The sequence below is a fragment of the Canis aureus genome, chromosome X, assembly GCF_053574225.1.
Source record: "Canis aureus isolate CA01 chromosome X, VMU_Caureus_v.1.0, whole genome shotgun sequence".
NCBI classification, from domain to species: Eukaryota; Metazoa; Chordata; class Mammalia; order Carnivora; family Canidae; genus Canis; species Canis aureus.
This window is the reverse complement of record NC_135649.1, coordinates 75,674,521-75,689,444: the sequence shown is the minus strand read 5'-3', so window position 1 is coordinate 75,689,444 and position 14,924 is coordinate 75,674,521.

The window sequence follows — 14,924 nt, the reverse complement described above, 5'->3', positions numbered from 1 at the left end:
CCCGCATCGGGCTCCTAGTGAGGAGCCCACTTCTCCCTCTGCCTATGTCTCTGCCTCTCTCTGTGTCTCTCATGAATAAATAAGTAAAATCTAAAATAAAAGTGAAAATAAACAAAAAAAAATCTATGCTTAATATGAGAGGGCAGAGAGAGGGAGCTTAGAGCCGTATTGAAGCTTTAGGTCACTAAGAAAGGATCTCCCACCAACCCAAACCCTTAAGGTATATATTCCTGTGAGGTATACTGGAATAATCAACCTAAAAAAGTCAGACTATAGGCAGCTCAAATTTCACATGAACTCGTTGTGAAGACTTTTGAAAAATACTTTGTGGTTTCCCTATAGATGGAATAAAATTTCTCTGTATTCCAATTTTAGTGTGAGGAACCCTAAAGTTAATGTCTATGATATCTCTTATCAAATCTTGTTTGGGGACAAATGTAATTAATAGTTTTAGGCTATGGTAATAGTCATGTGTTCTATATTAATAACATACACGGTCCATTATTAACGGGCTTAACACTTGAGGACTTGCCACAATGTCCTGGCTGTGAGAACGTCGCAGTTTGTAGAAGGTGGGTTTGGCAAAAATATAGAGTGTGTTAAGCTTTACTCATTTTATTCTTAAAAGTTTCATGGTACAAGCTTATGACAAGCTGTTAAAGGGACATATTTTAGTAGAAAAACTTACTGAGTAGATTCGTATACTCTCAAAAAAAATTTCATGCTTGACTCTTTCAAAATTATGCTTTTTTAAAAGATTATTTATTTTTTTACTCATGAGAGGCAGAGAGAGGGAGAGAGATAGGGAGAGAGGGGAAGAGAGAGAGAGAGAGAGAGGCAGAGACACAGGCAGAAGGAGAAGCAGGCTCCATGCAGGGAGTCCGATGTGGGACTCAATCCCAGGACTCCAGGATCACGCCCTGGGCCGAAGGCAGGCTCCAAACCGCTGAGCCACCCAGACGTCCCCCAAATTATGTTTTAATTACAAAAGTAATACACAGTATAAAATATCAAACAATACTAATTACATAGGGGGAAAAATAAAAGTGTCATTTCAGCTCCCTCTGATCCAAATCTCATCCTTCAGAGGCAAGCATTTTAAGAGTTTTGGAGCCTACCTATCATCATGCACACACACACATACACACATGTATAAAGAAGATAAGCTATTTCCTACTTCAACTATACATTTTATTTAATGATTTGCTTTCTTTACTAATCATTATGACAGAGATATCTTGCCATGTCAGTACATCTAGCTCCTCCCTCATTCTTTCCCCATATTGCATAGTCTAAATATCTTAGAGAGTAATCTCCATAATGTCTTTGGGACATTTCCTGTGCTGGGCATTTAGACTATTACAAATATTTCCCCTTCATCAACCATAATGCAATGATATTTTCATACATTATCAATTTAGAATTTTCCAAGAGAATCCACCACCCAGTATTATGGCTATTAAACCCCAAACAAGATCCAGATAATTTGCCCTTCTTGTTTAAGTGGGAGAAACATGCATGAAGCTGACTACATAAGCACTCCTAGATGGCACTCATGATGATGGCAATGAGGATAATGATAACTCATATTTAATGAGTACCCAGGTATCACACATTTGATGGTTATTAAAATTATTTACTTGTCAAAAAAAACCTATGAGGTAGTCGCCACTATATTTCCTTAAATCTAAGATTCATATATTGTCATATTCTATCAACTCTGAATTCAAGATGTGCATCAGTATACTTGGAAGGGTTTTTTTTTTTCCCATGGTAGACCAAATAAATAATAATAGTGCATCTTACTATTGACTGGATTTGGCAATATACAGTACAGTATCATTCTCATTGCATAAATGGAAACACTGAGACTAGGGAACATAAGTACCCTGTCCAACATTAGACAGCTAATAAATGACAGAGATGGGATTCTTACCCAGGAAAACTGACAGTGGATTTCAAAATTATTATTATTGACTTACACTTTTCTATAATTTTCCAATTTTCTACCTTGAACTAGTTTCTCTTACCATGAGAAATTCTGAACTCATACAAAGAAGACAGAATGGACCTTCCATGTTCCCATCACCCAGCTTCAATGGTTATCTTTTTTTTTTTCTTAATCCATTAGCCAACACCAATTATTTTCAGGCAAATCACAGATACCAAATTATTCTCTATATCTGAATTAATCTCTAAGACAAAGATTATTTTAAAGCATAACCATGATCCTATTATTGATGTAGGAAAGATGTTAAAGGTTTGAGGCCAATGGCCCAGAAAGAATTCTTGAGACATCTTGGTGCAAAAAAGGTTGTTTTATTAAAGCACAAGGACAGGAACCATGGGAAGAAAGAGCTGTACTGGGGTTGTGAGGAGTGACTGATTATATGGTTTCATATAATATGAATTAGGAATAGCGTAAGCCTCCCAGGCATTTCAGAAACAAGGTTTCCAGGATCCCAAGGGGGCTAGATATTGTTAGGAAAAGGTCATTTATTACCACTTAGTAAAAACTCAGTCATGAGACTCTTCAGATGTATATCAGTGGGCTATATGCTTGGGAGATGATTGCTAACAGGTATCTTGAGCAGAGGGTGGTTGTGGTGGTGGATAGAGATAAAGGAAGTTTCCAAATGAATTCTTATATGTTAAAGTAGACTTCCAGGATCCTAGGGGGTCCGGCTTAGATTGCCTTTTGCCCTTAGCAAAGTATTAACATCCAGGCAGCTGAGTTTCTAGAGGAATGTCACTCTGCCTGCTTCAAGGACTTGTCAGTGGGTAGGTAAGGACTTGTCCTTACAGGTAGTAAGGAAATTTAATTTTTCTTTTGCCTTTGTTTCCCACATCTTTATCACATATAAAAATTAACAATAATTTCTTAATATCATCAAATATTCAGTGTTCAGATATGCCCAATTGCTATCACAAATAATGCTGCAATGAATGCATTATATGTGTACGTATGAGTATGTTTTCATTTTTATTAGTAACGGTTTTGGATAAATTCCTACAAGATAGAATTTCTAGGCCAAAGAGTAACAACTTTCCAAGTTTGTAACATAAGCCAAACTGCCTAACAATAAATTGTTTTGCTAATTTACACTCTTATCAATACCGTAATTGAGTGCTAGTTTTCCCAAACCCTGCACAACGTTAGACATAAACAATCTTTTTCCGCCCTTGTCATTCTTAATATGCCATCTTGTTTTTTGGCTTTTTTTTTTTTCATGTGTGCTTATTAATTAAGTGACTCTTCAAATGTCTACTGGCCATGTGTGGATAGCTTCTTCTAATTCCTTGCCCATTTTTCCATATTTTAATACCTCTTTGTACCTGAAGGGAAGGTTAACAGAGAACTGGCTCAGGAGCCAAACTACTTACATTTGAATTGGATTTCTGCAGCAACAGAAAAGGGAGTGAGAGAGGAACAACAAAATAGAACCAGATCATCTCTGGGTCCCCTCACCCACTGGCCCTGTTCTGGCACCAATTTTCATTCCGCCTCCTGCACCCCCACCCGTAGCGGCTCCCTAGTCAAGTCAACGTCACTCCGGAAAAAAGCAAGTCATAAAGATCTGAGCCTAAATTCATCTTCCCTTCCTAAATCCCACCAGGTGTTCAAATCCATCTTACCGCGCAGTAGTTGCCTCCATTCGGCTGCCTGCCAGTCTCCATTTCACTGAGGTCTCCGCCCTCGGCCCCAGGATCCAAGCCTTCCAGCCCGCACAGGTGGCCCGTCCAGCGCCTTTAGGCCTTCACCAGGGTCGTCCCCTGCCCTGTCACCAGCACTCTGACCCCCACAGCACCCACCGGAAGCACAGACCCCAGCTCAGATCAGGTTCCCTACACCTAGTCTGGGTCCAGGGGTTCCCACGTGACGTCGTTTCCCTGGCAACGGTTCCTTCCTCCTGGAGGTAGCCGCCAAGAAACTGAAAGAGTGCTAAAGCTCAGCTATAACCAGTGAAATATAGACTGGCCTGCTGAAAGTTTCGTCTATTTCTATGGAAATTAGCTGGGAAATACAAATAAAAGAATGGAAGGAATTGGAGACTTTTACCAATGCATAGCTCTGTATTGTTAGGATTCTTAGAATGAGCATGTGCTATTTTTCTAATTAAATCAACTAAGGGAAAAGAATGATGAATAAATAAAAAGTTTATTATGTATACAGAAAAAATCCTATGCTTACAGCAACTTATGTAGCTTTAGAAATATGTAATGTTTTACAAAAGGGTCATGACAATGTGCAAACGTCAGTTCAGACTTCAAGTAGAGTTAATCTTCAGATGAGAGATTTTAAAAAGCCCTCTATTTATCGTCAGGGGGCCTAGAAGGACCTGATACTCTGAGCACTTCTGTCAGAAAGACAGAGATCCTGCCAGAGAACCTTTGTGACCAGTCACAAAATCACAGTCACAAAATGGCCCCCTGGGAGAAGAAAGAGAGGAGAAAACCAAGCATATTAGAAATTAGGAGACTTAGACCATGCAGAAATATTGAGCTCAGAGACTCTGAAACCATGCTACTGAAGCGGGAGAGCTTGGTTCTTGTCCCATGGAGTCAAAGAATGAATTTCGCGGACAAAGGAGGGTGAGTAAAGCCATAGAAGCTTATTAAGCAAAGATACAGAGAAAACTCTCAGAAGTGAGAGAAGTCCCGAGGTGGTTGCCCCTGAGGGCTTTTCTGGCTGGCCTTTTATAGAAAAACCTGACTAGGGAGTTGATGGCCTTGAGATTTATTGAGTGAACGACATATGACTGTTTTGAGTCTCTGGTGAGTACTTGATAGCCCTCAAAGAAAGATATTCCCTAGTATTTTGGAGCCAGGGGGCCAGATTTACTTCCTTGTCTTTGTTTTTGTTGCCTTATCTCTGTTTCCTTGGGATTTATAGGAGCCTGACTCTGGGCCTTTCCCTTATCTTTCCCTGCCTAGCCCCATCTGTCCCTAACTCATTCCCTTGGTTAGAATCCGGCTCTGCTCTTTGCTAGGTTATGTGATCTCCGGCAAGTTAGCTAACCTCTCTGGGTCTCGGTTTCTTCATTTGTTCATTGTTTGTCGTGAGGGTTAAATTAGCAAATTAGTGTTTGTAAGGCACTTAAAACAATGTCTGGCAAGTGGGAAGGAAGTCCTATGTTTGTTAACTAAGTAAGATGTGGGACACAGAGAGCCAAAATGTATCAGAAGAGAACTGTGAGCCACACTTAGTAATAAGAACCACATGAGTAAGCCGTTTATTGGGTTTGTTGCTATGGCTTGGACAAAGCCTTTTGTCATTTGCATAAAGTCCAGAGTTGGCCAATTCCACCAGCACCAGATGGGTCCCACCTGGGTATCAAAATCAATGTTTGGTACTGAGAGTGGGTAAGATCAAGTAAGCAGCCCCCACTTATATAACTATGTTCTTATGCGGTCCATTCCTATCTTTCTCTGTTAAAGCCTTAAGCAAATACAAAATGTCCAGCCATCTATCATTCCTAAGTTGGCAGGCAATACAAGAAGACCCTTACATGTGATGCAAATATAGCACATATGACACGTAGTACTATCACAAATAATCTAAAAATTCAGATCTTTAGAACAGTTTTAGGGATGCTGATATAGCCCATATTCCCCTTGTCAGAAACTTATGGTGCTCTTTAAACAAGTGATACATGTACCCTGGGCATCCCTTCATATAGGGCACAATGGTCTTAACTTTTTCAAACACAGCACCTCTGTCTCCAACGTTCTACTCACTTCTCTTTGGGGCACAGGGACAATCATTTTAGGTAAGGTAGCTTAGGACAGTTAAAGACAAATTGCTCTCCTAAGATAAAGAGGCTCTAGTCATGGGCTCAACAGAAGTAGGGTGTAAGTGTGTTAGATGATTAGAAAGAGAGATGGGAATTTCTTAGGGACTTTTGGTGGGGGGACAGAGGACTAGCTGAGGACAAAACACATTGACAAGTCCCTGAAACAGGGACAGTGACATTCCTCTACAGACTCAGCTGCCTCCAGGTTAATACTTCGCCAAGGGCAAAAGGTAATCTTAGCCCAACCCCCAGGAGCCTGTAAGTCTATTTTAACATATAAAAATTCCTTTAGAAATTTCCCTTTATCTCTAAACCCCCAAGATACGTGTTGGCAATCATCCTCCAAGCACATGGCCCACCAATACACATCTGAAGGGTCTCATGACTCAGGTTTTATTAGACAGTAATAAATTACCTTTTCCCAACAATAGCTAGCCCTCTCCAGGTCCTGGAAACCTTGCTCCCAAAATTCCTTAGAGAGTACACTATCCTCAAACCCCTCCCAACGCCCAGGTATATAATCAGCCACCCCTCACAGGCCCGGGGCAGCAGCTCTTCCTGCCCACGGGTCCTGTCCCCGTGCTTTAATAAGACCACCATTTTGCACCAAAGATGTCTCAATAATTCCTTCTTGGTCATCGGCTCCGGACTTCACCTATATTTCAAAACTTCATCATTTTCATGCAAAAATTAGCCCTTGAGGTTGACAGCATGCAATATAGTGATGACAAACCAGAGGTGGCTATTGAGCACTTGAAATGTGGCTAGTCCAAATTGAGATGCCCTGTAAGTATAAAATGCATACCAGATCTCTTAGGCTAAGTACAGAAACAGATGTAAAATATTTCATTCATAAATTCCTTTTTTAACATTGATTATGGGTTGAAGTGATAATACATGAGATATAGTAGATTAAACAAAATATATTATTAAAATTAATTTTACCTATGTCTTTGAACTTTTTAAAACATGGCCACTAGAAAATCTAAAATTGCAAATGTGGCTCACATATTTTTGTTGGACAGCATGGCTCTAGGACCTAAATTATATTTAACTATTGATACTATAGATCAAATTTACTTTTTTACTTTAAAGATTTTATTTATTTTTTCATGAGAGACACACACACACAGAGAGAGAGAGAGAGAGAGAGAGAGGCAGAAACAGGCAGAGGGAGAAGCAGGCTCCATGCAGGGAGCACGATGTGGGACTCAATCCCAGGGCTCTGGGATCTTGCCCTGAGCCAAAGGCAGATGTTCAACCCCTGAGCCCCCCAGGCGTCCCTCAACACTGAGCCCCCAGGCGTCCTGATACTGTAGATCAGATTTACAATTACAAAAGTAGGGAGTGCATATGCCAGAAGATACACTTGCATATGTGATGAGGGAACAGAAGGCAAGCTGAGGACAAAGCAGAAGCTGACACCCCCTTAGGTGGGACATGTGTGACATTCCCCAGGGCACTCCTGGCTGCCCTAAAGCTAAGGAAAGAAAAAAACAGATAGTTAATTTATAGAGATTACAGTCCTGCAAAACAGGAGTCTCCCTCAGATTACAAATGTCTTAGTACTTTACAAGAACAAAGCATTTTTTATCAATAGCCTAGTTTCCAGAAGGAAATGTAGATACAATTAAATGTCCTTATAGCCTGCAGCCCATTGACAGATACTTGAAGCAGGCAGAGTGCAATGCTCCCTCCTCAGGGAAGCTCCCAACTATCTTGATGTTAATGCCTTGCTAGAAGGAAAAACAACCTTAACTTGACAATGGCAAGGCCTCCAGTATCCTGTGAGTCTTTTTTAACATGTGAAAATCCTTTTAAAACCTCTCTTTTCCTTACCTCCCCCAACTCCCAAATATATAGTCAGTCACCCCTCACAACCCCAGTGCAGCAGTTCTTTCTGCCCAGGGGTCCTGTCCCCCTGCTTTTAATAAAACTACCTTTTTTGCACCAAAGACATCTCAAGAATTCTTTTTTGGTTGTAGGCTCCGAACCTCACCTATATTCCAAAACTACATCATATGCGCTTTTAAAATTTATTTTTGCTTAGTTTTCATCTTATCACTTTTAATGTATATTTGTGTATGTTTTAAAATGTAAAAATATAAAATACAGGAATGCATATTGTATATATTATATATACATATAACATATTCATTTTGTATGTTTATGTAGTATGTATTATATTGTCTATGATATATATATATTTTTATATAAAACACTTTACATATTTACACTTTTTTATGGACAAAGGTGAAAAAAACCTTTCTCAACCATGCAAACAAACTCCTTCCTGCTTTAGGGCTTTTCCTCTTATTATCCTCTCTGCCCAAAACATCTGTCTCTAGATCTTTGAAAAGTTGACTCCATTTTGACATTTGTGTCTTGATTCAAATGTCACCTAGTGAGGGCTTCTCCCTAATCTTCTAACCCTATACAATCACTATAGTTACTTTCTGCCACATTCCCTTATCATTCGCTCTGTTCTATTTTCTTTATAACATAGCTTCTTTCTGAAATGTTCTTCCTCATTCATTTATTTAAATAAAAACTGGAAAATCAGAACATTCCTTTTTGTTTGTTTGGTTTGGTTTGGTTTGGTTAGGTTTGGTTTGGTTTGGTTTGGTCTGGTTTTTGTTCCACTGAGCACCATTTAAGAAGAAAAAGCGCAGCAAGTGGAGCCAGACAAATCTGGAGCATGTAGTTCAGATTAAGAAAATTTAGAACGATAGATTTAATCTTCTGAGAATGAAACTTAACCAGGTCCCTCAAGAGCCTTGCTGACGTGGCATAGGGGTACTTTAATAAACAATCCTAAGCCTCCAAAAATACTGGCCATGCTAATTTAGCTGCACAAGAAGGAAGTGTCCTGTGTGGCTGGCATAAGGATCTCAGGATTTGGAAAGGAGGCTTTCTACATTATTTTTGGTGTGAAAAAACATACCAAGTGTCAAAAGGCAGAGAAGACTCTGGATCCAAGCTGCCTAGATGTGGATCCCAGCTCTGCTACGCTATTAGTCCAAGTTACTTAACCTTCCTGGGGTTCAAATTCCCCATATGTAAAATAGAAATAATTATTGTACCTATTCTATAAGTTTTTTTGTGACAAATTAATATATGTAATATGTTTATAATAATGCCTGGCCCATAAGTACTATATAAATATGGATTAAAATTAAAAATAAGAGGCAGAAAAGATTGGGAAAATTGTTATTTTTTGTATATTTTTCATTGGAGTTCGATTTGCCAACATATAACACTCAGTGCTCATCCTGTCAAGTGCCCCCCTCAGTGCCCATCACCCAGTCACCCCATCCCCCCACCCACCTCCCCTTCCCCTACCCCTTGTTCATTTAAGATTGGGAAAATTAAAAGGTAAACCAACACATAGCTACATCCCCAGCCTAAAGTAAATAAAATTCATGAACACCACCAGAGATCTCATCAAGGCATTTAAAGTAGGGAAATCTTGTGCAATTATTGTATTGTGAAGCTAACAATGATTGTTATGTTAGAAATGTAATGTTAGAAAACAATGACAGATGCCTTAGAGATCTGGAGTGAGGAAGCTCACAACAAAAATTGAAATCCAACTTGACTAAGATTGGGAAATGCTAACGTGAGCTACTAAGCAGATGTCGATGGCCAAATCCGGTGTGCAATCAGTGTATGGCCAGAAAGCTAAGAATGATTTTTACATTTTAAATGATTGAAAAGATTAAAAGAATAATAATGTCAAAATTATATGAAATTAAAATTGCAGCATCCAAAATTAAAGTTTTATTGGAACACAGCCACAATAATTTATTTACATATTGTCTACAGTTGCTTTCACACTGCATCTTCAAAGTTAAGTATTTCAACATCAGAGCAAGAGAGAAAGAACCTGGGTCCCTGTTACTATGGAGTCACCACACAGACCTTGGATGACTTAGACTATTACATTTTATTTGGGGTATTGTTGTATTAGCTAATTAACCTGTACTATGACTTATACAGATTACAAGCAAATGTACACAATTAATTTGGATAACTCTCTACACAAACATGCTCAGAAGATACTGATTTAAAAGATTGCAAAATTCTCCTGGGTATAATTTAGTCAAAATTCATCAAGTAGGGCAGCCCAGGTGGCTCAGCGGTTAACGCCTGCCTTCAGCCTGGGGCATGATCCTGGGGACCTGGGATCAAGTCCCACATCAGGCTCCCTGCATGGAGTCTGCTTCTCTCTCTGCCTCTCTCTCTCTGTGTGTCTCTCATGAGTAAATAAATAAAATCTTTTTAAAAAATTTACCAAGTACAAATAGTTGTCTTTATATCATTCTTATGAACAGCTTTGTTCCAAAGATGGATAACAATGACTGATCATCTAAAATTCCTGAGTGATTAGAAGATGATGGAGGAGTAGGGGGACCCTAAGCCTCTCTTGTCTCTGGAACACAGCTAGATAGTTATCAAATCATTCCGAACACCCAAGAAATCAATCTTAGGTCTGAGAGAACAAAAACTGCAAGTCTACAAGTAGAAAAGTGACCAACTTTTGGAAGGTAAAAGGTACAGAGAGTTTTCCTGGGGGAGAAATAGCTGTGGGTAAGGCGGCAGGGAGGGAGCTTGCTTACAGAGGTATTAGAAGCAGTGGAGCACAAAATCTGAACTTTTAGAAGTCTCCTACCCTGGAGGGGGGGGGGATGTTCCTGATTTAAAGGTGCTCAGGTAGCAAAGCAGGGAGGAATCCCAAGAGTGACAGGGTGGTCTGAGGATCCCCTGTTTTGCCAGAAGAATAGGTGATGCCAACATGCTGCATTGTTCTCAGGCATAGGAGTGGGGAAGCCTGCTGAAAACAGCAAGACTTGATGCTGGCTTTCTCCTCTGTTTTGCCATAAACTGCAAACTGCTGCGAGGTCATGCAGCCTCTTTCCTGGGACCGGCTGCAAGTGGCAAAAGCAGGGTGAGAACTCCCCCAGAGGAAGAGCACAGGTCCGCACTTCTGGGGTCCCTAAATTTTGGAGTTTTGAAACTCAGTCATACACCTGAGATAAGAAAGCTTGGACACGGGCAGGGTGAACTCAGGGTTCAGATGGAAACCCAGGACACAAGAAGAGTGACTGATTGCTCTTCCGTGAGACCTTATTGAAGCGTGGGGGGTGTGGACTTTTCAGCTCCAGGTCTACAGAGCAGGGCACTGCCATATTCACCCCCGCCCCCATCAAAGCTGAAAGACTTCAGGGAGCAAAACAGCACCATCTAGCGGAGACTAGAGCCACTTACATCAAGCCCCACCTCTCCTTGCCCTGGAGGGTCATTTCCATTGAAACAAGTCACCCAGAGAAGCAATCAGCACAGCAGATTCCTCCCCTAGAAGATCAGCACAAACTAGTGCACACAAAGTCTACTGATTATAGAGTGCTGCAAAACTCCAACTCTAGGGAAAACATGACCTAGCTACCTTTTTTTACTTGTATTCTTTACCTTTTTATATTATTTTTTTCATTTATTTTCTTACTTTTTTCAATTCCTTGTTTTATTTCTTATTATTAAATGTTTTAGATATTTTTTTAAAGATTTATTTATTTATTTATGATAGACAGAGAGAGAGAGAGAGAGGGGCAGAGAGAGAAGCAGGCTCCATGCCGGGAGCCGGATGTGGGACTCAATCCCGGGACTCCAGGATCCCGCCCTGGGCCAAAGGCAGTTGCCAAACCGCTGAGCCACCCAGGGATCCCCTTAGATATTTATTTTTACGTATATTTCACATATATGTAATTTTATTTTCTATTTTCCTTTAAAAATTATTATTAGTAGTAGTAGTAGTAGTAGTAGTAGTTTTAGTTTTAGTTTGGGATCGGGATTCATTTAACAAGTAGACCAAAACACACCCAGAATCTAATTTTTCTCTTTTTTCTTTATTTTATGTTTTGTTTTTGTTTGCTTGTTCTTTATTCTGTCCTTTTCTGGACAAAGTCACGAGATGGAGAAATTCACTCCAAAAGAAAGAGCCAGAAGTAGAACTCAAGGCCAGGGATTTAATCAATACAGACATAAGTAAGATGTCGGAACTAGAATTTTAAACAATGATTATAAGGATGCTGCCCGGGCTTGAAAAAAGCATAGATGACCCTAGAGAATCCTTTACAGTAGAGATAAAAGAACTACAATCTAGTCAGGCCAAAATGAAAAATGCTATAATGAGATACAAGCACAAATGGAGGGACCACAAAAATGAGGATGGATGAAGCACAGGAGTGAATCAGTGCTATGAAAGATAAAATTATGGAGAATAATGAAGCTGAAAAGAAGAAGGAAGGAAGGAAAGATAATGGATCATGAAAGCAGACTTATGGAACTCAGTGACTTATTAAAATTTAGTAACATTCATATCATAGGAGTCCTAAAAGATGAAGAGAGAGACAAAAGGGAGCAGAAGGTTTCTTCAAACAAAACATAGCTGAAAACTTCCCTAATCTAGAGAGGGACACAGACATCAAAGTCCAAGAATCACAGAGAACCCCCATCAAATTCAACAAAGGCCTACCATTGCCAAGGCATATAGTAGTCAAATTCACAAAATGCATGGACAAGAAAAGAATCCCAAAAACAGCTAGGGGAAAAACAAAACAAAACAAAACATTCCTTAACCTATAAAGGAAGATGGATTGGGTTTGCAGCAGACCTGTCCAAAGAATCTTGACAGGACAGATAAGAAAGAATGTCAGGAAAGCCTCAATGTGCTAAACTGGAAAAATACGCAGCCAAGAGTTCTTTATCTGCCAAGGCTGTCATTCAGAATATACGGAGAAAGAAAGAGCTTCCCAGATTAACAGAAACTAAAGGTGTTCATGACCAACAAACTAGTCCTGAAATATATTTTAAGGGGGAACTCTTTGAGTAGAGAAAAAAAGACCAAAAGCAACAAAGACTAGAAAGGACCAGAGAACATCACCAGAAACGTGAACTCTACAGGTAACACAATGGCACTAAATTAATATCCTTCAAAAACCACTCTAAATGCAAATGGACTGAATGCTCCAATCAAAAGACATAGGGAAAAAAAAAGACATAGGGGATCAGAATGTTTAAAAATCATCCGCCTATATGCTGCCTTACCAGGGACTCATTTTAGACCTAAAGACACCTGCAGATTGAAAGTGAGGTGATGGTGAGCCATGTATCATGCTGATGGATGTCAAGTGAAAGCCAGAGTAGCCATACTTATATCAGATAAACTAGATTTTAAGCCAAAGACTGTAATAAGAGATGAAGAAGGGCATTATATCATAACTAAGTGGACTATTTATCAGGAAGATCTAACAACTGTAATATGTATGCCCCCAATTTGGGAGCACCCAAATATTTAAATCAATTAATAACAAATGGATAGAAACTCGTTGATAATAATACAATAAGAGTAGGAAACCCCCCTTTACAGCAATGCACAGATCACCTAAGCAAAACATCAACAAGGAAACAACCCCTTTAAATGACACACTGGACCGGATGGACTTAACAGATATATTTAGAACATTTCATTCTAACGCTGCAGAATACACAGTCTTTTTGAGTGTACATGAAACATTCTCTAGAATACATCACATACTCGATCACACATCAGCCTCAAAAGTACAAGAAAATTTATCATGCCATGCATATTTTCAGATCACAAAACTATAAAACTTGAAGTCAACAACAAGGAAAAGTTTTGAAAGACTTCAAATACACGGAGGTTAACGAACATCCCACTAAGGAATCAATGGGCTACCAGGAAATTTAAAAAACACATTAAAACATACATGGAAACAGGGATCCCTGGGTGGCGCAGCGGTTTGGCGCCTGCCTTTGGCCCAGGGCGCGATCCTGGAGACCCGGGATCGAATCCCACGTCGGGCTCCCGGTGCATGGAGCCTGCTTCTCCCTCTGCCTGTGTCTCTGCCTCTCTCTCTCTCATTCTCTCTGTGTGTGACTATCGTAAATAAAAAATTTTAAAAAAAAAGTGAAATTAAAAAAAAAAATACATGGAAACAAATGAAAACACGACAGTCCAAAACCTTTGGGATACAGCAAAGGCAGTCCTAAGAGGGAAGCATATTACAATACAGGCCTAACTTGAGAAGCAGGGAAAGTTTCAAATACACAACCTAACCTTACACCTAAAGAAGCTGGAAAAGGAACAACAAATAAAGCCTAAACCAGCAGAAGAACAGAGATAATGAAGATTAGAGCCGAAATAAATGATATACAATTAAAAAAAAAAAAACCGGTAGAATGGATTATTGAAAGTAAGAGCTGGTTCTTCAAAAGAATTAACAAAATTGATAAGCCCCTGGCCAGATTTATCGAAAAGAGAAATGAGGCACATAGGTAAAATCACTAATGAAAGATGGGAGATCACAACCAGCACCTCAGAAATACAAACAATTACAAGGAAATATGAAAAATTATATGCCAACAACCTGGGCAGTCTGGATGAAATGGATGAATTCCTAAAAAGTTACAAACTACCAGAAGTGAAACAGGAAGAAATAAAAAATTTGAAAAGGCCCGAAACCTGCAAAGAACTTGAATCAATAAACAAATATCTCCAACAAATAGAAGTCCAGGTCCAGATGGCTTCCCAAGGAAATTCTACCAGACAATTAAAGAAGAATTAACACTTACTCTTCTCAAGCTGTTCCAAAAATATATATATAGAACTGGAAGGAAAACTTCCAAACTCATTCTACAAAGGCAGCATTACCATGATTCCAAAACCAGACAAAGACCCCACCAAAAAGGAGAATTACAGGCCAATATCCCTGAGGAACGGGATGCAAAAATTATCAATAAAATGCAAGCATATCAAATTCAACAGTACATTAAAATAATTATTCACCACAATCAAGTGGGATTTATGCCAGGGCTGCAGGATTCGCTTAACATTTGCAAATCAAACATGATACACCACATTCATGAAAGAAAGTAACATTTGCAAATCAAACATGATACACCACATTCATGAAAGAAAGGATAAGAAATCATATGATCTTGTCAATAGATGTAGACAAAGCATTTGACAAAATACAGCATCCTTTCTTGATTAAAAACCTCAACAATGCAGGGAAAGATGGAACATACCTCAAGATCAAAGAGGCCATA